The sequence below is a fragment of the Gorilla gorilla genome, chromosome 3 (assembly GCF_029281585.2).
Source record: "Gorilla gorilla gorilla isolate KB3781 chromosome 3, NHGRI_mGorGor1-v2.1_pri, whole genome shotgun sequence".
In the NCBI taxonomy this organism is placed as follows: Eukaryota; Metazoa; Chordata; class Mammalia; order Primates; family Hominidae; genus Gorilla; species Gorilla gorilla.
This window is the reverse complement of record NC_073227.2, coordinates 49,453,599-49,479,389: the sequence shown is the minus strand read 5'-3', so window position 1 is coordinate 49,479,389 and position 25,791 is coordinate 49,453,599. Positions and strand designations below refer to the sequence as shown.

General features: G+C 40.7%; 1 protein-coding gene and 1 long non-coding RNA gene across 9 annotated transcripts in view; one reads left to right on the top strand and one right to left on the bottom strand.

Moving 5' to 3' along the window:
- Positions 1-25,791, bottom strand: part of LIMCH1 (LIM and calponin homology domains 1) — a 339,607-nt gene that overhangs the window by 243,209 nt on the left and 70,607 nt on the right. The window lies entirely within an intron of this gene.
- Positions 464-23,877, top strand: LOC134758313 (uncharacterized). Its single transcript, XR_010133370.1, has 2 exons — positions 464-684; positions 23,634-23,877. It is a non-coding gene; the product is annotated as an uncharacterized lncRNA (long non-coding RNA).

Here is a 25,791-nt window from a genome sequence, read left to right as displayed (position 1 = left end):
ACCAATGGTATAATGGACCCAGTTAAAATCCACATAATTTCCCTACATTATATAAAAATATCAATCCATAATTCTCCTCAAGGTCTCTTTCTACAGGCCTCCAGAAAATAAACTGTCTATACCTATTCAACAAGATAATCAAATTTATTACAAGCAGAATAATGTCAGTAAGACTGTGAAAGCAAGATGAAATTAATTGCCAATTGAGAAATTAAGGTATATATTTCAGAAAACTTGTCTAAATTGAGAGCTATGTATCTAATAAACTCAAGAGATTTATTACATCTACTGTAGAGAGCACACGTGCATTTTCTCTGTATCTAACCAAAGTATAAATTCTGAATTTTCAGGTTTGATATGCCAGGTTCCAAGTAGAATTTCCCTTTGTGCCCTCAAGCTCTGATGGTCTTAGCCTCTGTGACACAGACTGCTGCTCTTACGTAGGAAGAGAATATTGTCTTCGCGCCTTGAAACTCAGCCCCCATACTGTGAGGGAGCCCGGGCCACATGTAGGTATGGTGGTTGACAGTCTCGCTAAAGTCTCAGCTGACCTGTAGCATCGACCACCAGACATGTGAGCAAACAAGCTTCAGATGATTCCAGCCCCAAACCTCTGAGCTGACCCAGCTGACAGTGAGTGGAACAGAGACAAGCTAGCCCTGCAGAACTCTGACCAAATTGCAGGTCTGTGAGTGAAACAAATGCTGTTATTGTTTTCAGCCACTATGTTTTGTCATTGAAAGTAATGCTAAAAAGCGGAATTATTTTGCACCAACCTAATAACTAGAGCAGATGGTTTGTTATAAAGCAGCAGCCCACTGATAAAGGCAGCATCTCCTCCCTCCCTCTGCCTTAGCGTCTCTGTCAAAACTGCAACACTGGTCAAAGAAGATGGTCAAGGGCATACAGCATTGTTGTAAGTCTAGATGAGTCTGATAAAAAAGCAATTTTGTCTAATTAGTTGCTTAAGACAAGGCATATTACTTGGTGTACCCAGGGAATTTGCAATTGCTCTTTTGGGCATGAAAACATCACACACACGCACACGCACACGCACACGCACACACCCAAAACAATCAAACATAATAAGAAAAATGAGAAAATTTGCATCAAAGATGCAAATAAAACTATCCAGGGTGAGGCCAAAAACAAAAATTGACATAAACCTAAAATTTAAGCTGTGTGAGAAATATAAACCTAGCCATGTTTCTGGAAAATGGCCATTAAAGCTCATGCAGCTATGGAGTCATAAGTTTTACAACCTCAATAGGCCAAATCGTCTCACTGACAAACTCACTATTGCCATCAAAGATACTGATCTAGCTGTTTCACTGGTATTACAAGAACTCATGCAGGCAAAAACAAACAAAACAAACAAACAAAAAAAAAGTGTGCCTCACATCCAGGAGTTAAATAAAATTGGAAGTAAAAGAATGTTGAAATGCAAATTCACTAACCAGGTAAGTAATTTTACTAGTTATTTTAAAGGAACAAGAGATTTCTTATGTGTTAGTATCAAGTCAGAAGGTACCACCATTGGATATCTTGTCTGAGGTCGAAGAGTCTTTCTCTAACAACAGGTTAATGTAACTACCATGATTAACAAGACTCTTGACATTACAGACTAACTACAGCAGTAACAATTTAGGATTTGAATAAGTCACCAAACTCAAAACATTAAATTAACTTGTGTGCTGAGTCGAAGCAACTAAATGCAGAGGTCCTCATCAGCATGTTTGCCGTACAGCTGTTTTATTTGGGTTTTTTTGTTTTTTGAGTCATTTTAGGCAGCATATGAAATAACTCTAGCAGACAACTCAATAAATGATGCCAACCACCTGGAAATAGCTGAGCGTTTAAGCCACATTCTTAGAAGCTGATTAGAAAGAAACAATGAAAGAACATCTGCAGCTGACCTTGCACCCAGCAGGATGAAAGCAGCGTCCTCTTCAAATACCCATTCTGACTTGTAAAAACCAAGCTGAGCAGTGTTTCTCCCCACTCCATACAATCCAGCCCCACCCTCTCTGCCCCTGGACTGTTTCCAAACTAATCACTCCTGGCTCACCCCTCTCCTTTTAGAGTTAAGGGGAACACACCCAGATGTGGTCAACCAGAATTTGCTCACAATATTGTTTGATACATTAAATAACAAATCATCCTTTTATCTAAAGCCATACTTTTAAACACTATAATTGATAGCAGCCTCCCTTTCTTCATTTCAGAATGATCTGCTATTGTTTTCCTTTTAATCTGGAAAAGTTGCATTCTAGAGAATCAACTACACATAAATATTTATAATACTCAAACCCATAGAGAAATACAGTACATTTTATTACTGTATCTATGGTATTCATGTCAATAACCCCAACTAATCAGTCAAAGAAGCATGTTTTCATGAAATTTGACCACACACACACACACACACACACACACACATGTACGCACACAAGCACAGCTATAAAACTCTCAGGTATACATTTTCTGTGCCATCAAAGCATTTAATGCAGAATCAGAGAAGGTCAGGATTTCGATCTCTCATCTTCTCACCACTGAGCATTGGATTGCCCTTAAACCATACCTACCATGCATTGAAAACAGCCTAATAATCAGATCAGATTCACAAGTGCTTTCTAGAAAATAGCTTGCTGTGAATGTTGACGTGCCCTGCATAGCTTGCGTCTCTGCTTTATCTTTTAGCAATAGCTGTGAAATGTGCACTGCCACTAGATATACTACTTGTGACACATACTCAGGGGACTGTTTGAATGCTACAGATTTCTCCCAGAGCTTGGGGAAACACACCAGGAGGGGTGCGGCATCCTCCAGCACAGAACGAACAGCTGGCCATACCTACTCTCAAATATGCAGTAGTTTAGCTCCCAGATGCACATTGTCTCTCTCTCCCTCTCTCTCTCTCTCTCTCTCTCTCCCCCCCCATCATCCACCCATTTGAAAAACACTCCATTTTTATTAATTTCCATTAGCAAACATAAAATTTTTTTCAGAGTGCAAGTGGAAGTCTTTAAACAATTTCTTTACCAACTAATGAAACAGAAATCATTTTAGTTTAATAAAACAGTGATCAAAGAGAATCACTTGGCTGTTTAATTTACCCATTCCCTTATTTACCAGATTTTATCCCAGTCCTGGAAGAGATTTACATTGTAGCAGTGGATAAAAACATTACATGTGCATGTAACTGCTAATGATGGTGAGGGTCATGAAGGGAGCATGAAGGCAGCTATGGGAGAGAACGTGGTGAGGGTGGGGGGCATTGAAAGAGAATAACAGGGCACAGGGAGATTGATTGACATGAAGTAGGAGGGGAGGACCAGATAGGCTTCTCCAAAGCAGTGATATTTAAACTTAGATAGGAAGGATGACTTGGTGTTGACCAGAGTAAGAGTGTTGGAGGAGGCGGGGCAAGGAGAGAAGGGTAGAAGAGGGGAGGCAGATGGAAGATGAACAGAAGGGTGGAAAAAGAAAGACTGTTCCCTTCAGAGAAATGAGATAAATGGAGGCACTCAGGCTGGAGATTCATCCTAAGAAACAAGCTTTAGATAACAAATAAGTGAGTGACATGAGAGAGTATTAATACCTTTAATGTAGGAAGAGGTTATACAAGCAAGACAAATATCCCAAAAGAGAAAAGAGCAAAGGATATAAACAGAAATCTCACAAAATAAATACATACATGCAGTTGACCCTTGAATAACACAGGTTTGAACTTCACGAGTCCAGCTACATGTCAATTTTCTTCTGCCTCTGCCATCCCTGAAACAACAAGACCAACCCCTCCTCTTCCTCCTCAGCCTGCTGAAAGTGAAGGCAATGAGGATGAAGACTTTATGATGATCCACTTCCACTTAATGGATAGTAAATATATTTCCTCTTCCTTATGGTTTTCTAAAGAACATTTTCTTTTCTTTAGCTTACTTTATTGTAAGAATACAGTATATAATACACATAACATACAAAATATATGTTAACTGACTATGTTATCAGTAAGGCTTCTGGTCAATAGTGGGCTATTAGCAGTTAAGTTTGAGCAGAGTCAACAGTTATACACAGATTTTTGACTAGGTGGGGTTCAGTGCCCATAACCCCTGCATTGTTCAAGGGCCAACTGTATATGTGTGTGTGTATCTATATATACGGTATCTCATAATTACCATTTTTTCCCTAACCCACTGAGAAAGATGAAGAGGTTGGACAATCCCAGCACTGGGGCAGGTGTGGGGTGAAAAGTCCTCTTGTTTGCTGCAGTCCTTCTAGAGCACCACCTGGCCACCAATAAACAACCTACGTTAGGTACATATCCTTTGTGTCAGCAACAGCACTGAGTATCATCAAGTAAGAAGGGGGTGAATGATTTCCCAGAACACAGCAGGCACTGAAGTATTCACTCAAATATTTATCAAGCACCTAAAACACACATGGCACCGGTACCGTGGGTGCTGCAAAGATGAGGAAGATCTTCTCCACCCTCAAGAACCAGCTAATCTATTGAGGGCAACAGAAAAGTACACATTTAGATATAAGACACGGTGAACATTAAAAAGGCACAAAAACTGCTACTAACAACAGAGGACCCCAAAAAAGGAAGAGCCATCTGATTTTGAGGGATTGAGGAAGGCTTTGCAGAAGATTTGGCATGTGAAACTGGCCTTGCGGTGCAGAAGAAGGAAGGAGGTTTTGGATTTCAGGAACTCCTGAGAGTGGAATGGTGAACAAACAGGCACCATCCCTGCCTCTTAGAGTCTACAGACTGGCAAGGGCATTAAACAAGTATGATGAGAAGACAAAGTTCAGGGAGCTAGGAGAATATCATAAAGGCAATTATCAAAAAATACAACAAAGCCCAGTGTCGATGAGGATGCAGGGAACTGAAACCCAAATATAGCACTGGTAGAAGGATAAGTTGGCATAATCACTTTGAAAAGCGACTGACCACCTCTCACACAGGGACTTGTACATCCAGAGACAATGAAGTGCTCTAGGGGCCATTGGCAGGGAAAATATTCTAGGTATCCGTGATGAAGAAATCCATGTACCAAACAGCTATAATGAAGGCTTATGAAAGGAAATAAGGCCAAGTCTTCAAATGAGGGCTGCAAACAGTTAAAAACATGAAGCTCAGCTTTATCTGATAACTTTACATAAATAAAATAAGGAAGGAACTTCAAAAGGGAGAGAAGATGTGGCTGGGCATGGTTGCCATAGTAGCAAAAACATGCTTTTGCCTTTTTGTCAGTTCTTTCAATATTATACTGGAGGGCAGTGGGGAGAGGCTCTACAGACTAGAGCTGGAGCCTAGGGGAAGAGCCAAGCGGGGACTAAGTTGTTTGATCCTGAGAAGAAAAGAAGAAAGAGTTTATCCAGAAAGCGTGCCTAGGGCTTATGAGGAGGCAAAGTGGTGAATGAAGCCTCCCCTGAGAAACAAGTCCAACTGGCAGAGGCTTCCCAGCACGGAGATGTCTGGAAAAAAGGTAAGAAGATGGGGCAGGTGGGAGCTTAGCTAAAGGGACGAAATTTTGTGCAGAATAAAAAAGACGAAAGGAAAGGAAAGAATGCAATAATTGAACATACAGTGCTACCCCGAAGGTAGAGGTTTTAACTGAGAACTAAAGTAACAAACATCAAGGCAAGTGTTTGAAACCAGGAACTGCAAATCTGTGAATTGCAAAGGTTTCCCATTCTTTCAAATTTAAAATGTTTCTGCTTTCAGCTGTAGGATTTGAGATGAAAGACGCAATGTTGAGTGTTTGCGCAATAGGCCAATCCTCAAATATTCCTGAACCAGCACTCCATGGGGGAGAAGGGAGAGAGGAGAGGTCCCGGGGGAGGGAAAGACTCTCAAGAGTTGGAAATGCAACAGAATATAGCAGGACGGGGGATCTGTGAGCCTTCTTTCGACCATAAAAATAAAAGTGTTTTAAAATAATTACCCTTTCGGGCCGGGCACGGTGGCTCATGCCTGTAATCCCAGCATTTTGGGAGGCCGAGGCGGGCAGATTACTTGAGGTCAGGAGTTTGAGATCAGCCTGACCAACATGGAGAAAACCTGTCTCTACTAAAAATACAAAAAAAAAAAAAATTAGCCAGGCGTGGTGGCACATCCCTGTAATCTCAGCTACTCGGGAGGCTGAGGCAGGAGAATAGCTTGAACCCGGGAGGCGGAGGTTGCGGTGAGCCAAGATCGTGCCATTGCACTCCAGCCTGGGCACCAAGAGTGAAACTCCATCTCAAAAAATAAATAAATAAAAATAAAATAATTACCCTTTTAGGGTGTTTCTTATTTTTTCCATGTAATGTAAATTCTCAATCATCTGTATTTCTAAAGACTAAAGAAGGAAAAGGAGACCTTGCTGGTAATGAGTTTATTTTATGCAGTCTTTTTCTCATAATAGTATTTCAGCTTCTACACTTCCTCTATGATGACCCATATACACAAAGGGAATTATCAAATTGAGAACTCAATCTGTCCTGATAAAGGACAATCTTAGACAAATTCAAGTATGTAAGTACCCAAACTGTACAGCAACATCCCCTACAACTTTTTTTTTTTTTTTTTGAGAGAGAGAGAGAGTCTTGCTCTATGGCCCAGGTTAGAGTGAAGTGGTGTGATCTCAGCTCACTGCAACCTCTGCCTACCGGGTTCAAACAATTCTCCTGCCTCAGCCTCCTGAGTAGCTGGGACTACAGGTGCTCACCACCATGCCCAGCTAATTTTTGTATTTTCAGTAGAGACGGGATTTCACCACATTGACCAGGCAAACTCCTGACCTCAAGTGATTCGCCTGCCTCAGCCTCCCAAAGTGCTGGGATTACAGGTGTGAGCCACCACACCTGGCCATCATCCCCTACAACTTTTACGTTGCAAAATTAAATGTTCTTTAACTTTGATTCCCTCTACTCATGCAGCAAATTTACTCCACAGACACTCATGGAGTGCCAACTATATGCCAGTCACCCCACTCCATTCTCTTACTTCCCTAATGTGATTTACCCATATTCTTCCTGGTCTGATCCCATTTTACAAATATTCTAACTTTCTAAGGCCCCAAACCCAATAAATCTATAAAACTGACTTGATGAAATAAATATAAATAAATCTTAAATAAAAAGAGAAATATATCTTGTTCCTAACTAGGAAGATTTGACATTATAAGTGTATCAAATCTCCCTAATAATATATAACTTTAATTTTGTGTCAATCAATGTTATGGACTGAATTGTGTGCCACTCTGCAAACTCATATGAAGTCATAACCCCCAGTACCTTCAGAATGTGACCTTATCTGGAAATGGAGTCATTACAGATGTAATTAGTTAAGCTACAATGAGGTCACACTGGAATAAGGTGGGCCTCTAATCCAGTGTGACTGGTGCCATCATAAAGGGGGAATCTGGGTACACAGGCAGGCATATGGGGAGGATGTCAGGTGAACCTGAAGAAGGCCAAGAAGCCTGGCACAGATCCTTCCCCACAGCCCTCAGAAGACACCAACCCTGCCGACACTCTGCTTTTGGACTTCCAGCCTCCAGAACTGCTGAGATGATAAATCCTGTTGTTCCAGCCACCCACTTGGTGGTAGTTTGTTACAGCAGCTCTAGCAAACTCATATGATTAGTGCCCAATCAATAAGCTTTAATGTTTGGAGATCTGAGGTTCAAGTTACTTCACAATCTGGTCTCAATCCATTTTTCTGGATTTTTTTAACTATGACCAAAAAGTGGCATCGACATTCTAGGAATCTATCCCTAGGAAGACATGCGGGAAAGTGCAAAGATTCATGTATAAGGGAGAATATACTTATCAACACTGCTGTAATAAGAAAGTAAGACAGAGAGAAGGTGGGGGAGAAAATGTAAGCAAGGTACAAGTCCAATCCCTGGGGCCTAAAATGGGACACAAACAAATAAATATATTGTTACAATAAACAGGTATAGCTGTTAAGGGAAAAAGGAGGTAGGCCCATCTACCTGGGCTTCAGAGAGTAAGGAAAACTAGCAGAAGAGGTAAACCTGGGCATACGCTGTGTGAATTAGACCAAGCTTGCCAGAAAGACGGGGACAGGGAGAACATTCCACGTAGAGGGAAAGTCAAGATAGTGGGGTGTCATCGGGAGAGAAAAGCCAGCATCTGGGAGCACTGCCTGGAGTTCTGCAAGGCCAGAGAGCAAGGAGTGGGTTGGAAGGGTGCCAGGGGATGAGAGAGAGAGGTCCAGGGGTCAGCTGAGCCCAGACCAAACTGGGCCTGTATACGCTAACTGAAGGCCATCAAAATGGGAGGGAGGCCCATAGAGGCTGAGTCACAGGGGCGTGTGGAGAAAATACCAGCTTTTTTTTTTCACTAAGTGCTGAATTCTGTGTGTGTTTGATAATGTAATACTATATCAGTACAGTGGCATACATCATTTACAAATGTTTTATTTTCTTTTTTTAAAGCCTGAAATAGAAGTCAACAAATGTATTTCCATCTATGTAAATTGGGGGTACATGCTCAAAAGCTTTTTTACTGAATATTTAATAAATAAAGAAAGTTTGGAGACCACCGTATCAGCCTACAGATGCCAAAGTTCATCTTTCCTCTTGAGGCGTCCGCTGAGGCTACAGCCTCAACCCAAGAAAGGAAAGGTTGGGAAATGATAACTAAAGGGTACAAGGTCTCCTTTCGAAGTCATAAAAATAATCCAAAATTGATATGGGTGATGCTTGCACAGCTCTGTGAATATACTGAAAAGCATGATTTGCATATTTTAAATTGATAAATTGTGTGGTATATGAATTATTTCTCAATAAAACTGTTACCAAAAAAATCTTTAAAAAAAAAATTAATGAATTGTGCTTCCTTATGCACTGACATACTGCTTCTGATTCTTGGGTCAGTGCAGGCCAAGGAGAGAGCACTGTGATAAATATCTGTGAGGAAACAGACAAGCTCAGGCCCTGAACCTGCAGGTATAATGTAACTGCAGAATCAGAGACTCAAAAGCTGTGGTTGAGTCTTCGAGCCTTCTCAATCAGACATCACCCTAGCCTCAACCAGTCAGCCAGACCTCTCCAATTTGGGGTGGGATTTTGCTGGTCCCACCAACCTAAAGCAAACCTAAAGCTGAAGCTCTAGGAGAAATACAGGAAAGTTACCTCCTACATCATGACTGCAGACACCTCTGTGTAGACACACAAGAGAGAGCAATAATGCAAAAGCTTCCAAAAGCTCCTACATTCTACTCTGTATTTTCTACTCCATTTCATTTTTTTAAAATGCTACTCCCAGGCTGGGCATGGTGGCTCACTCCTATAATCCCAGCACTTTGGGAGGCCAAGGCAGGCAGATCACCTGAGGTCAGGAGTTTGAGACCAGTCTGGCCAACATGGCAAAACCATGTTTCTACTAAAAACACAAAAATTAGCCAGGCATGGTGGTGCATGCCTGTAATCCCAGCTACTAGGCAGGCTGATGCAGGAGAATCGCTTGAACCCAGGAGGCAGAGGTTGCAGTCAGCGGAAATCGCGCCACTGCACTCCAGACTGGGAGACAGAGGGAGACCCTGTCTCGAAAACGAAAAAAAATGCTACTCTCAACCCACTAGCTTGATTTCATTACCCTCGTGAAGGTCACATCCAGCAGTGTGAAAATCACTGTTCTAGAGGTAAGTTGGTAAGACAGACAGACATTTGTCTCGATATGCTCGTCTCCATGGTCCCGCATTTTCAGGATCCAGAATTAATCTACTCAACAAGAATTTTCCTTCAGTTTAATAAAAGATGTGACGATTAACATATGTTCTGTATTATGAAAAACAGATTTTTAAGAGCAGATGTGCAATTCCCAGCTCCATTACTTTATTAAAAAAGAATATTTGGTTTTCCTTGAAGATTCCATGAATCACAGTCATCTAGTTTGGATTGACATCACTGCATTAATAATAAAAACAGCATTTTGCTGCCCAAGGTTTGTCTTCTTTCCAGATATAGACAAGAACAGTGATCCTGTTAAAGAAGCAGATATCAGTATTTAACCCAACTTACCAAAAGTCCTTGTCTTTTCTCAAAACACTCGCTCCTCTTGAAATGCAATGAATAAATTTATTTGTTGTTGGGTTTTGGGAGCGCTGTTTGTTTGTTGTTGAGACAGGGTCTCGCTCTATCACTCAGGCTGGAGTGGTACAGTTAGTGGCCATCTCAGCTCACTGCAGCCTCAAGCTCCTGGACTCAGGTGATTTTCCCACATCAGCCTCCTGAGTAACTAGGACTACAGACACATGCCACCATGCCCAGCTAATTTTTTATATTTTTAGTAGAGACAGGGTTTCACCATGTTGCCCGGGCTGGTCTCAAACTCCTGGGCTCAAGTGATCTGCCTGCCTCAGCCTCCCAAAGTGCAGGAGTTACAGACAGGCATGAGCCACCACACCTGGCCCACTGAATAAATTTAACCCTCAAATTTGTCTCTAATGTCTCCATGACACTGATCTATACCAGAATCTTTAACTCAGAATCACACACATACACATCCTTAAGTCATTCTTCCTTTTCCTTTCATGATAATTCAAATTTCTGAGGCCACTTGCCACTTTTAAAGAAACTTTGAAAGATCATGAAAAATATTAAGGACTTTTATCATTTATCTTTATATAAAGTGTTACCAATTGGATTTATATACAGGCTTTTCCTAGTTTAATTGTAAACACATGGTTTATTTCTTTAAATTCCTCCTAATTGCCTAAGGGTTCATGTAGTTGTCTTCCAACACTTACTCAGCACATCTGTCCATTTGTTCACCCTTCCAGAAAGGTTAGAGGATGTGTGGCACATTCACTCATTAGCTAGTATAAAATAAAGCAATCAGCATTCAAAGCTCACTTCATTCCAGCTATTCCCATCTGTCCTGTGAACACTGACTTCTAAAAGTTATGGTTCCATTAACTACGTACACTTGTGAATCTCTGAGAATGTCTTTCCCTTCCCTAATGGTTAGAAATCTAGTCTTTGATCTATTTTAACAAACACTTTTGTCGGACACTAATAGACTCAGAGGTTTCAAAACTGCAACAGGACTAGGAAGGTGAGTCTAAATCCCCTATACCCTGCTGCATTGCCCCTTACTCCCCTCCCCTCATCATGCCACCCAAATCTCACAGGCCCCATCTGTGCTTCAAAAACCAACGACTAGCAGAATAGAGATTTTTCTCCCCACGATGTTCCAATTGAACCTGCAGTTGACAATCATTCTCCTCATCTTCAGTTTTGAAAATAGACTGACAGCAACCCTCAAAGCCTTTGAAAAGAAGAACCTATTTTAACAAAATTACCCAATGTACTGAGGCTTCAGACCGTAATCCTTTAGGGAAACTTCATTCTGTTATATTTGAGCTTTTAGTTCTTTCCACAATTTCAATTCTCTAGGAACTCATTCACAGAGGAAAATAAAACCCACTTTAAGTTGATATATATTTATCTCAGCCACAAAGAGCCAAAGTCCTCCAAAGAGCATTTGTTTCACTGAACCATTCTGGGAATGCATCCTGGAAGAGAAAGGTACTGCCAAGACCAACAGATAATAAAGCAAGATAGAAAGGTCAGTAGCCACCCTCATCTCCAGAATGCAAAGAAACTCTAATCTCAGGCCATCAGTGCAAAATTAATTTCCATTTTTAGGCTAAATAAATTCCATTTGAAAGTATCGTGGAAAGATACAGGTCACTGGATAAACAGATAAGGAAACCTTCACATACTTCTATGCTTTTCTTGAATACCTAATTGGAGGAACTAATTGTAACAATCCATTTTACTGTTTTTCTTCAAAATATTAGCAGTGCTTCAGTTGCAATTTTCATTGCCAAAAAATTTGAGGACAATTCCACAGGTGCCTATGATCCTTCCTGCTTTATGGTTACATTACAGGGGTTCGTCTCAGAAGATGGCAATGGCTTTCTGCCTAAGTAAAGCTTGGGAACATAGAACGGTAAAAGTCCACCTTTCATGGACAATCAATCAACTGCTGTCAATCAGAGGCTTGAGATATAAATAGGCTTCCTACAAGTTTAATAAAGAATGGGGGCCGTGCGCTGTGGCTCACGCCTGTAATCCCAGCACTTTGGGAGGCTGAGGCGGGTGGATCACGAGGTCAGGAGACCAAGACCATCCTGGCCAACATGGTGAAACCCTGTTTCTACTAAAAATATAAAAATTAGCCAGGCGTGGCGGTGTGCACCTGTAGTTCCAGCTACTCAGGAGGCTGAGGCAGGAGAATTGCTTGAACCTGGGAGGTGGAGGTTGCAGTGAGCCGAGATTGCGCCACTGCACTCCAGCCTGGGTGTCTCAAAAAAAAAAAAAAAAAAGAATGGGAAAATGTTGAATATTCTCTTCATGTGCCTACAAGAGCACACAGTGGTTATTGAGCAAGATGCTGAGCTAGAAGAAGTTGGTGACTTTGTCAGTAAATAACTCAGCTCTTTAACCTCAATCTGGTGGCCTGGCCATCACATCAGACTGTGGATGGTCAGATTTCGGCAAAATATTGCCCATAAGCAGATTTCTTTTATGGGGACTATATCCTTAACCACTAGAGAAGAGATTATCCTAAGAGCTATTCAAATCCCCAATGTTGAGCAAGACTGAAAATCCCATTGCTGTGATGACCAACTTAGGTTGCCCCTCTTTAGGGCTGATGGAACCTCATGTTGTTGTACTTGGCAAGCGCTTATGCTTGTATTGGCACTTTTGTTCTCACAGTTATTTGGGAAGGGAAAGACCACTGTGATATGTTGACCACCCTAATAAGAGGTAGAGATTCCCAGACAAAGACGCCATTGTGTTGGCCAATGAAGAGACACCACAGGCACGGCCTGACGCCAACCAAATAGTTCAAGGTCCACTGACCTACCCTTAAGGTCAAACTCATATATTAATATAGATTTTCCTCAACATTCGGTAATTGTATTTCAGTCTTACCTTCTCAATGAAACATTAATAAACTTATGCTATGCCCTGCACTCTATATATATGTGTGTGAGTGGGTATATATATATATATATATACCCACTCACACACATACACATACATATATTTCAGTCATATGTAATATGACTGAAAAGTCACCAAAAAGCTGTTTAGGAGTAGCAAAACAGAATTGTATACCAAGAATACCTGCCAGAACATAAACTCAAACCAAATGAGTCTCTACATTTTTAGAACTATTCAGACTCACAGAAATTGGAAGCACTCTTCAATCTCTGAGCCATCTCTTGCACACATTTCAGCTATCTTCAGTCCCACTGACAATACCTATCCAGATAGGAATATCTGCACTGTCCATGATTACAGAGTTTTCTCTGACAGATGTAGCCTCTTCTATGATTCAGTTTTATTTAAATCTAGCCAGCTTGCCTTTCCTTGAGTCTATGAGTTTTAAGTGAGCATGTTCTTCAAGACATCAAGACAAACTGAGCAATATAGACGGAAATTGCTGAGTTGCTTATATGAATAGTTCTCTAGCCCTGAGGGAAAGCAAACTCCCTCACATCCTTCACAGGCTGGAATCAGATGCTCAGCAGCACTTGTTCCGTGGGCCTCTCTCATCCAAGCTGCTCCCTTGGTTAACTGAGAACATTCCATTTTATCTGGCAGAAGAGCTTTCCTTCACCAGGTGTATTTCTGATGTTTACAGAAAAGAGTTTAGCCATTGCTTACAAATACTGTAAATCAACAGATCTTCGTTTCTCCTAGGAAATGGTACTTTTGGATCACATGTGAAGGTTTAAAAAAATACAGCTGCCCTGGCTTCCTGAAATCTGGAAAGCTTTACAGCATGAAAGAAGAATGGTTTCATTGGATAATAATCTATCTGCAATAAGAGCAAAGTCCATACTACTATTAAATGTGTTTATCCACTGATTCATCTGAATATTCCTTGATTTGCTTTAAGTACCATAATCAAATGTTGTTATTTAATTCAACAACGATTCAGGAAAAGCAATTTGGAATCTCACAGGTGGTCTGAATTCACTGTGTTGGTTACATTTGATGCACTTCCCAGAGCAGAAAGAAAAAAAACATCCAATATGATTTTTTTTCTCTTTACCTTGGAGCATAAGACATGAAGCTTTTATGAGGGAAATCATTCCCCAAAAGTGAAACTGTTGCTTGCTAGCTTATGTTTCCATTTAAACAAATCTCTAACTAAACACACATGAAAAATGATATGACCTTTCCTTTGATAAAAATCTAGCATCCAATATTGGCAGGCAAAGTTTAAGTCACTTCCTGAATTGCTAAACAAACAGCTACACAAAAGACTCACACAGTACATTTGTATGTTTCCCTTTCATTTACTTAGCAATTCCTTTCTTCAAATTAAAAATCTTAGTTTTCCAGCAATTATTGTTTATCCTGGTTAAATGACTGATGTATAATAATGTAATTACATGTGATACAATAGAGGGAGGAAGGGGTAGGAGATGTGTGCAGTTTAAATAATTAAAATTCAATCCATAGTTAATTTCCATACTGCATCATTATAACAAGTGTGCATCTGTGTGAAGCTATATTTAGATTTCTGAGTGTTACAGAGTCTTTTTCTTTGTCAACACAGTCAACCAAAATGGAGAGAGAGCACCTGTTTGAAAAATGCAGGTGATTTCAACCCACAATGGTAACCCACACAGATGAGTTCTCAACTATCATGAAATCAGCTAGTTGGTTAACTAGTTGGTTATACACCCAATTAATTCCTTCATCCATTTGCTCCATGAATACATATTTGAGCCATGTGTGTGCTGGGGAATATGCAAAGCATGTATACAAAAGTGGGCAAGAATAGACACTGATGCTAAGTGGCCAAACTTGTGTTTTTTGTAAAATGCATCTTTGATGGTTTGTTCCAGTCCATCTGTCCTTTTTTATTTATTTTTATTTTTATTTATTTATTTATTTATTTTTGAGACAGGGTCTGGCTCTGTTGCCCAGGCTGGAAGGCAGTAACATAATCATGGCTCACTGCAGCCTCAACCTCCCAGGCTCAAGTGATCCTCTTGCCTCAGCCTCCCAAGTAGCTGAAACTACAGGTGCACACCACCACACCTGGCTAATTTTTGTATTTTCTGTAGAGATGCAGTTTCGCCATGTTGCCCAGACTGGTCTTGATCTGCCCACCTCGGCCTCCCAAATTGCTGGGATTACAGGCATGAGCTACCACACCCAGGCTATTTTAAAATTAACGTCTAAGAGAAAGAATCACAGCTTTTGTGGTCTCCATGTTCCCACTAACCCAAGAGTTTAGGGACAGGGAGAGACAAAGAAGCAAAAGCATTTCTGAGTCTAATTACTCTCTATTTCCTTAGCAGATATCCCACATCAAAAACAAACGATGACAGCAAAAACCTATAAAATTAATATTGCTTATACCATTATTAGTTTATACTAGCAAACTACTTTATATTAGCAAAGTAGATATTTCATACTAACTTCTTAAAAAGACTTTCAATCTTTAAGAAGTTAAAATAAAAACCAAGAAAAAGAAAAAGAGTATTAGATACAACTTTGTAACCTAAGCTCCTAAATGAAATGGCACTATTCAGAAATCAGAACTCCCCACCATTTAGAAATGCATTTTTAAAATATCTGTGAAAGATCCTGTTTCTAATTTGTTTTCCAAATCCCATGCATATTTTAGATGTTGAGGGTGGGGAGGAAGAAAAATTCCAAATATTTAATGCAAATTCCACTCCCACCTTCATTTTTCCTCATATTAAAACCAAGGCACAATGGTGTCTTTACCAAAGTGAAAAAAAAAATGACCGACTCAAGAGAGAGAATGCCACAAGTTTTTAAGTCTTTCTTTACAGAAACTCAGAAATGGGACAATAAGAAAGAGGATTGGCCAAGGGAACTAAGACAAATAGCAATATTTTAAAAAATACATTAATTAGATCTTTGCTTAAAACATTGCTAATAGATTTAAATTATAAAGAAGCTGTTTGGTTTTCATTTTTCATTGAAATATAAGCAAATTTCATTTTTCATTGATTACTATAAAACTAAGATTTCTACATCTTCTTCTAGTAAATTCATTTCTACTCGAGACAGAAGCTGAATTAAAAATCCCTAGCAATACATGGCATCTTTGACTTGTCACAGCAAAGTGTTGGGAAGAGGGGTTCATGTCATTCATACCTACACATGCAATACCAAGGGAAAGAGATCTCCATACCATGAAACAGAAGTAAAATCAAACATGAAGGAAAAGAATCTGTGAACAATCAGAATCAAAGACTTAAGACCAAACTTCTTATTCTGCCACATACTCATATTCAGTATCATTTTAAAAGCTTTTGAGAACATCATTAATTTCTGTTATATTTAGTCACCATAGAAATAGGTCTGCTATATTATCAATAGTAGACTATGGGCCAGGTGCGGTGGCTTATACCTATAATCCCAGCACTTTGGAGAGGCAGAGGCGGGTGGATCATCTGAGGTCAGGAGTTCGAGACCAGGTTGGCCAACATGGCAAAACCCCATCTCTACTAAAAATACAAAAATTAGCCGGGCGCGGTGGTGTGCGCCTGTAGTCCTGGTTACTTGGGAGGCTGAGGCAGGAGAATTGCTTAAACCTGGGAGGTGGAGGTTGCAGTAAGCCAAGATTGCGCCACTGCACTCCAGCCTGGCAGCCAGAGTGAGACTCTGTCTCAAACAAAGAAATAAATAAATAATAGACCATGGTATTTTTTCTGTATTTTATAGAACATAAAATTCCAGCTTATTATAATATCTCAGGCCAAAGAAACCCAATGGTACCATTTGGGGACATTTACCAATACTGGTTCACATAACAAATTGCTCTGCTAAGTACAGGCAGTATTCACACTTCTGACAGGTTTTATTCTTGAGGAAAGCATTGAAGTCAAAAATATTTCTGTAGAATGTGATTTTCCCATAGAAACATTGTTTTAGTTAGATACTAGTTTCCTGATTAAAGCCCTTAAAAATAAAATTACTACAAAGACCCTATTTAATCACCTAAAAAAGATATAACTAAGCATTAAACAGTATTTTTGTTAAACTTGTTAATTATAGAGGGGAAACTAATAAAATTAATGCTCAAGTTTATTTAATAATTTTTAAAATGTCTTCTTGTTACTTCTTCCTTTCCTCCAGCAGCTGTAAATTACAAAGTATAGGAATACTACCTTAATCATGAAGCATCAAGCAAAATGCCTAGTGTACAGGAGATGTTCAGTAAGGAAGGAGAACAAATCACCAAGTGAATTAATAAAGTTTTCTGGAGAAACTCATGCAAGGATGTTGCCCTCCTCCTTTTTGTTTTTTCTTTTTTTTTGAGATGGAGTTTTGCCCTGTCGCCCAGGCTGGAGTACAATGGCATGATCTCAGCTCACTGCAACCTCTGCCTCTGGGTTCAAGTGATTCTCCTGCCTCAGCCTCCAGAGCAGCGGGGATGATAGGGGCACATTACCATGCCCGCCTCATTTTTTGTATCTTTAGTAGAGACGGGGTTTCACCATGTTGGCCAGGCTGTTCTCTAACTCCTGACCTCGTGATCTGCCCACCTCAGCCTCCCAAAGTGCTGGGATTCCAAGCGTGAGACACTGCACCCAGCTCACTTTTTTAAGAAATTTTTTAATTCTTTTTTTTTTTAACGAGACAGGGTCTTGCTCTGTCATCCAGGCTGCAGTGCAATGGCACAATCACAACTCACTGCAGCCTTGACCTCCAGGGCTCACACAATCCTCCAACTTCAGCTTCCTGAGCTGGGACAACAGGCACACACCACCACACCCAGCTAATTCCTGTATTTTTTATAGAGATGGGGGTTTCACCATGTTGCCCAGGCTGGTCTCAAACTCCTGGGCTCAAGCGATCCATGCACCTTGGCCTTCCAAAGTGGGATTACAGGCATGAGCCACGGCGCTGGCCTGCCCTCCCCTTTTTGAGCCCCTTTCTACCAGGCAAATTGTGCTTGTTGTAGGTATTAGAAATCACTTGGTGTTTTTCCTATAGTGGACACTGCAATTATGTCCCCATCTGACTTCAGAACAAAAATCTGCATATACTGAATCAGAACATGACTTGCTGGAATTCAAGTTTGTCCTGGAGAGAATAAGAAAACCACACCATCTGCACGCTGAAGGGTACATCTTCCACATATTCTATTCCTAGCCTCCCAACTGCACTCCCAATGCTTCTCTTTAGTCCAAGGAGTCTGGCTTTTCCCTGACAGATGCTCCCCTCACCCTTAAACCAAAGCAGTATTATTTCAAGCATGATCTGTGAATTGATCACTGCTGGTCCATGGCATTGTACATCACAGGATTGATAATCCACATTTACAGCAGTCTGGCCATTGCCACCACATCCAAGCCATGTGATGGCAGGACTCATCTTGCTGAGCAAGATGTAAATCTGTTTAGGTGTTGGCCAACTGGCCTGGGCGAGGTGCATGTGATGCAAGCAGCATGCTGATCCTGTGCAGTCAGCCCTGTATTACAGCGGATTGGAAATTTAAAAAACAAAAGCAAAACAAAAAAAAAAATAGTCCTTCACTGCAGAAGTTTGAAAAGCTCTGTAATAAAAAGGCACAAGCCAGCCAGGCGCAGTGGCTCACGCTGGTAATCCCAGCATTTTGGGAGGCCGAGGCGGGTAGATCGCTTGAGGCCAGGAGTTCAAGATCAGCCTGGCCAACATAGTGAAACCCTGTCTCTATTAAAAATACAAAAATTAGCCAGGTGTCATGGCGGGAGGCTGAGGCAGGAGAGTCACTTGAACCTGGGAAATGTAGGTTGCAGTGAGCCGAGATTGTGTCCAGCCTGGGCAACAGAGCAAGACTCTGTCTCAAAAAAAAAAAAAAGAAAGAAAAGAAAAGAAAAGAAAAATTAAAAGGCACAAGCACTGTAATCAGACAGGACCAGGTGTGAGTCTTTGCTCCACTACTCACCTGACGATGTGGCCTGAACAAGTTCCTTTACTTCTCTGAACCTCCATTCTCTCATCTGTGCAGATATGGATGATGGAGGGTACATCTCTGTTCAATGAGCAGCTTCCTCATGCCATGAAATGGGCAATTTTAATATCTGTTCAATATGAGGGTCAATCACACACTTGAATATGCTTTGGATGTGGTTTTTCCACAGCTTTGTAGAAAAAAAAAAGGTAGCTGACTGGGGAAAACAGCTATCCTGCAATAAAACAATGAATGCCCCCAGCACTTTCTCATATTCCAGGTAGAAGATATTTTAGTAACAAATTCAGTGCATCATGGACTGGATATGGATATGATAATCCAGTGGTCACTGCAGGGTCCAGACTTAAACCACATGTGACAATTTACTTTGGGCCATTGTGAAAGCAAAAAATTCTCAACTGCATCCAACAACAGCTAAAGACCTAAGAACAGTTTTCGGGAACTGCTTTAATGACTTACAGTCATAAACAAACCAAAAGAAAAAAAACAAAAATGAAGATGCCCAGGAGAAGAAGAGGGAAAAAATTGAATTTACATGAAACAGAGAGGTAAACACAGATAACTTCAACTAGCAGGCATAGGGCCCTCCTGGCCACTCTGTAAATGAAAAACAAAAACCTTTTCTCATTATTTTGAAGTCCACCTACAACACACGGAGCATAGTATCTAGCAAAAGCAGAGACCAAATAAAAGTTCCCTTTCGATCCTTCCAATGCTACGTATGCCTGTAAAATTGTGCTTTAATTCTTTCCTCTTTAAGTTAATTCCATTACAGTTTCCTTTCTATCTGTTACAAATGCCATCTGGGTGGAAGCCTAATGATATGTCAGTGTCACCACTTACAATGGTTCCGAAATCTTTTTCACTCTCAATCAGCAACAGTCCCCAAGGACTGCTGGCTAAAAACAGGAAAGCCCAGTAATGCCAAGGCTGATTTATAACATCAGCATCAAGCTCCAGCTCAGGCTCCTTGCACACTTCTGGCTCCTGTTTCACTAGTTGAGTGAGAGGTCACTTGGGTCACGTAGGACCTTACAAGGTTTCTGGGGAGAATAATAGTTTTTCTGTATCCCTTCCTTACAAAAGGCAGCTGATCAGCACTACTGTCTAGACATGCAAAGATATTTTTCATGGACACAAATAGGTTGGTGTTTTGTTTTGTTTTGTTTTGTTTAAGTGAGAAAGGGATTTACTTTTATTTTAAAGCATGCACACAGCTACAGTAGGCCTTCTGGAAAGCCTTCTTAAAAGAAGATTTGTGTGTCAAGCTCACATTCAGAAATAACAAAGAGTGCAGTGAAAGGGATCTGAGGTCCGTGACAGTATTTGACATATTACCTAGGAGACATTGGAGATGGCTTTCATTTTCAGATTCAAGGATTCACCTTTCACACAGGAAATGCAAAAGACCAGACAAAAACCATGTGTTTTTACCCTAATTTTCTGCTTTATATCTCCTTCATGAATTTTTTTTTTCAACCAGCTCCATACTTCCAATATATACCCAGACGCTGACAAAATCCTAGTTTCCCATCCTCCACAAGGACTGAAACACATACGAAGGCTCCTTGGGAAGGACCAAAGAGTACGCACAGAAATTTGGAAATTTCTGCATTCTGTCTCCAGTCCTGACAGCATCTCTCACACAGATTGCCCTGGTGCCATTATTTTAATTACTTTACGTGCTGCTTCTACAATCCCGATGATAAAATGGAAAAGTTGTTTTGTTGGAACTTGTGCTGCAAATAGCACAATGACAATGTCAGGAAAAAATCTCTCACAGCATTAACTGGCTCACAAAGATTATTCTTAATACAAGCTGTCCCCAACATATGGACATTATTTTTTAATGCCCCAGACCCATGAGCAGGCCCTAAGTAAGTCTGCAACCCCAGACCTTCAGTGGGGGCAACTGCTCACTGCTTTTCTAAGTCAGAAAAGCTCAAGGAGAGGTAAACTGGAGGTATACTCATGTTCAGACAAATATCATGCCATCTCTACACAGACGGAGAAGTGCGAAGAGTGAACAGTTGTGGAGTCCAGGTACCTAGATCTAGGCAAGGAGACAGCTCAAACCACCACCACAATCACCTCCAAAGAGGGAACAAGAATTCCTGGCCTCCTAATTTACAACCCAGAATGTATTTTTTTAATAGAAAAACAAGGTTTAAAGAGATTTTCTTATGGCTCTATGAGCTTTATTAGAACTAAACTTTACAAAAGTAATAAATGAATTGAAAAGTGCCTGTATCATTGAAAATGGAACAAATATGGTACACTGGTTATTTCTTGAGAAGTTGAGTGAGGTCTTCAAAATAAGCAGGGGATAATTTGAGTCACGTAGTGGCAACTGTTTTATTATTTCTATTATAGTAATCATCATGTCAATAAGTTGCTACAATATAGGACTTCAGAAATAAGATTTTTGAGATACTGAAAGCTTACTCTGTATATAAACTTCTACTTAATACATTTTTATATGAGACCCTGATCTTGCATGATGTTCCCAGACAGTGTCTCTGCAGCTTAGATTAATCCTGCGCAATCATTAACCATTCAACCTGGGCAAAGTTACTGAACTTCACTCCTTACCCCTCAATGTTCTTGCTCATCAAATAGTCAGAAATAATATCTTACTAGGAAAATGAATGGGAGAAAAAATAAAATAGAACTCTATTAGCTTTATTCTGCACTCAAATGAGCAAAGAAATTGTAGCTTCAATGTTTCTAAGTGGCTGGTTTAGGACGAGAAGGGTGTATTAGTTTCCTGTGGCTGCTCTAACAAGTTACCACATTAAGTTTAGTGGCTCAAAACCATACAAATTGACTCTTATAGTTCTGGGGGTAGGAAATTTAATGTCCAGGTGTTGGCAGGGCTGCCTTCCTTCTGGAGGCTTCGGCACGGGGAGCAGGAGGCTTTCCATGCCCTTTCCAGCTTCTAGAGGCCACCTGTTTTCCTTTGCTCATGGTCCCTTCTTCATCGTCGAAATGCATCACTCCAATACCTGGTTCCATCATCATCTCTCCGTTTTCTGTTTCTGATATCCAGTCTCCCTCTTATAAGGACTTCTGTGGTAACATAGGGTCCACAGGGATAACCTTGGATAATCTCTTTTTCTGCTTCTGATGTCCAGTCCCCCTCTTATGAGGACTTTTGTGATAACATAGGGTCCACTGAGATAACCTAGGATAATCTCTCCATCTCAGGATCCTTGATTTAACCATATCTGCAAAGTCTCATTTTCCATATAAGATAATATAGCCAGAGGCTCTAACGATTAAGATATTAACATCCACAGGAAGACTTTATTCAGACTACTGGAAAAAGGGAGACCCAACTGTAGAAAAGTCTGGCAAATATTTACTCCTATGCAATAAATTAAACAGTTCCTTTAGGTTCAGTCTTTTTAGACACCATGCTCAGTCACTCAGATTTCTGTTCATCAAGACAGTATCCAGGGCTGGGTATGGTGGCTCACGCCTGTAATCCCAGCACTTTGGGAGGCCAAGACTTGCGGATCATCTGAGGTCAGGAGTCCAAGACCATCCTGGCCAACATAGCAAAACCCTGGCTCTACTAAAAATACAAAAGTTAGCCAGGCATGGGGGTGGGCGCCTGTAATCCCAGCTACTCAAGAGGCTGAGGCAGGAGAATCTCTTGAACTTGGGAGGTGGAGGTGGCAGTGAGCCAAGATCACACCCCTGCACTCCAGCCTGGGTGACAAAGCAAGACTCTGTCTCAGGAAAAAAATACCCCAAAAACCAACAGTAACCAGGTGTATGGGGAGAGGGAAGAGTGTCTCCATTATGGTGATGTGAGAGATGGAGAATGCAAATCACATGTTGTCCTCTACATCCTAGCTGCCCTCTGCAGCAAAGCAGCTAGTCTGGGTTGCTGCCTGGCCTGGTGACCATGGGAGTGAAACCGGCTAGCTCTACAACCCTAGATATTCCATGGACATCTGTAGCTGATGTCCACAGCTGGTGGCCAGGGCCTTAGAGTGCCACTGGCTGGCCTCCAGTGGTGCCACAGCCAGCTCTGGGTCTCATTTTCCACCTAGTTCCTGGCCTAAGCCCACTGCCTCTTAACTCAGCTGCCTTCTGAGACCTCCCTTGAAAGAATTCCAGAACACCTGGCTCCTTCTGCCATCACACAGGAGCTGAGAGAGGCTTGGTGAGTGCCCTGGGGCCCCTTCCACCTGACCTCACCATTTTGTCCTCTTATGTCACTTGGAAGTGTACCCCTTTTAAGCTGGCATGAAGTTACTCACATAGCAGTGTCTGCCCAGAACCCTAAACAGAAAGTGGGACAAAACTCTCCTCCGCCCTTGGTGTTCCCACCAGCTAAGACGAGCCCCTCTGCCCTCAGTCCTCCCTCTACTTGTACAATTTGGGCCATCAATTCGTTTCCTCCTGTAGGGACATGCCACTCCACCCTTCCAGAAATGGGGTCTATTTCCCCGACTTCCCTCAAATCTGGACTGACTCTAGGGCTTCCTTTGACCAACAGGATATGGTGGAAGTAACATGCTGCCATTTTCAAGCTTGGCCTTAAGAAGACTGACAGCTTTATAATTTAAAAGTTAAAAAAAAAAAAAAGAAGAAGAAGAAGACTAACAGCTTCTGCTTTCTTTTCCTTGAAGGCCAGCTACCTGAGGAAGTCCAACTACCCTGAAACCACCATGCTATGAGGGCGCCCAAACCTGCCAGGTAGAAAGGTCACGTGGAGAAGCACTGAGGTACCAGACATGTGAGAAAAGATGTCTTGGACCTTCCAGCCCAGCCCCGGCACCAACTGAACATAGGGACCAGCCAACACCCCACGGAACAGAATTGAACTAGTCAACTCATGGAATCTTAAGAAACAATAAATTGTTGTTATTTTAAGCCACTAAGTTTGGAGTCATTTCTTATACAGCAATAGGTAATTAAAGCAATCAGAAAAATAAAAAACAAACCATATATACATTCAAGTGTTTCCCCCCCGAAACTGGAATCACAGTGACACAGCACAGCAGTAAGACAGACGCAAAACGACCAGACTAAGCAGCCATTTCAAAAGAATGCCCGCTCATTTGCAACGGTTTTGTTGTGCTTTGTTTTTTCACTAAATGCCCTCCCTCATTTAATTCATCTGTAGCCAAAGAACCACTTGCACTACTTTTTTCCTTCTCCAATTAGCATGCAAGGATTTCCCTCATGTTAAGAGAATGTGATATGCAAAGTCACTGGACCACTGTCTTGCATAACAAACCAAAGTCTTTTGACATCAGTGAGAAAATTCCTCAAGAATGCAAAGAACATAATGCCAATTGTTAAGTGTGAAATTCCAGGGTATTAACCCTTTGAGAGATGCTGTCTTGTTCAGTTTTATTTTGGGTTGATCAAAAGGACCGTGAAACTAGATTGGAACATTATGCACCAGACTCCACTGCCTACTTGAAAAAGAATTATACTTGGAACTTGATCTTTTTAAGATCTCCCATATGTCCTGTATTTTAACAATCAGGTTTTAAAACAGGAAGGATCGTTGCCATTGAAAAATGGTGTCCAGCCAAGTAAGCCTCATAATTCAAAGTAAAAATCTCAAACTATAGCTGTCATTCAGGCCTTAATGTTTACCTTAGGAAATGTTTTTAAATGAAAAATTGATGGCAAAGCTTTGCCCAAATGATGCTATTCCCAACAAGGATAGAGACTCATGGATTTACTTGCTAGGACAATTTATTGAGAAAGCTGTCAGGGATGAGAAAAATGAGAGAATAATTCAGACAGGAAGGTACAGCCTATTTGTTTTTCTAGCTTCTATCTTTACCCTTACTTCTCATTACTAACCCTCCTGTTAGGGATGCAGATCAGGGGCCACCTGTCCACAGAATCTGACGTTATACATAAAGAGTTACACAAAGGACAGGCTTCCAGGTCTCTAAAGTTCTCTGTTAGGAATCAAGAGCAGCAACACACTCATATTTTAAAGTCATCCAGAAAAGAAGTTTAGACTGTACAAAAAGTCAACAATACACCCTGTTATTTTTAGCTGCCACAATTAATCCACTCAGACAGTGTTCACACAACACACATCAGCCAGGAATATAACCTCCCTATTTTAAACCCAAATTTATCTGTACTATAGAGCTGAGTGGGGAAAAACAGCAATTTTGAAATCAAACAATCACGGATTTAAATTCCAGTGCTAATCTTACTAAGTATACTGCCTTGGACAAATTATTTAACATCGTAGCCTAAATTTTTTCACCTGCAATGTGCAAGTAATAGTCATAGCTACCTTACAGAGTGGAGAGAAGAGTAACTATGATTTCATAGAAAAAAGAAAACTTCAATTAGGAACTAGGCACAGAATCATTATTCAATTGGTGTTAGTCATTATTATTAAAATTATCAAAGTTTTTGTTTTCTTCTCCTATAGTATTAACACCAATCCCCTCAGCCCTTAATCATCCATTGCTGGCTGAAGGAATCACCCAAAACTCATAATAGCACAAGAAAAGATTTATAACTTAAAAAGTGTAGAGGATTCAGTCTATATGTAATCTAACAATATGATGGGTGAGGGAAAATGTGAGTAGAGAAGAAAACATACACGTATCATAATAAAATAAGATCTTTGCGAAGTCAACTGTGACTCCAAGAGAATGCAGTCTGTATTTATTTTTTTGGAAAGTTAATGGAAAACTAATTCAGCTAGATGCCTTTTACCTCCTTGATGTAGTCCCATGAGATAAAATGTAATGAAGTTCTTTAAAAATCAGTAAGCACTGTGCCAATAGGGAATATTTATTG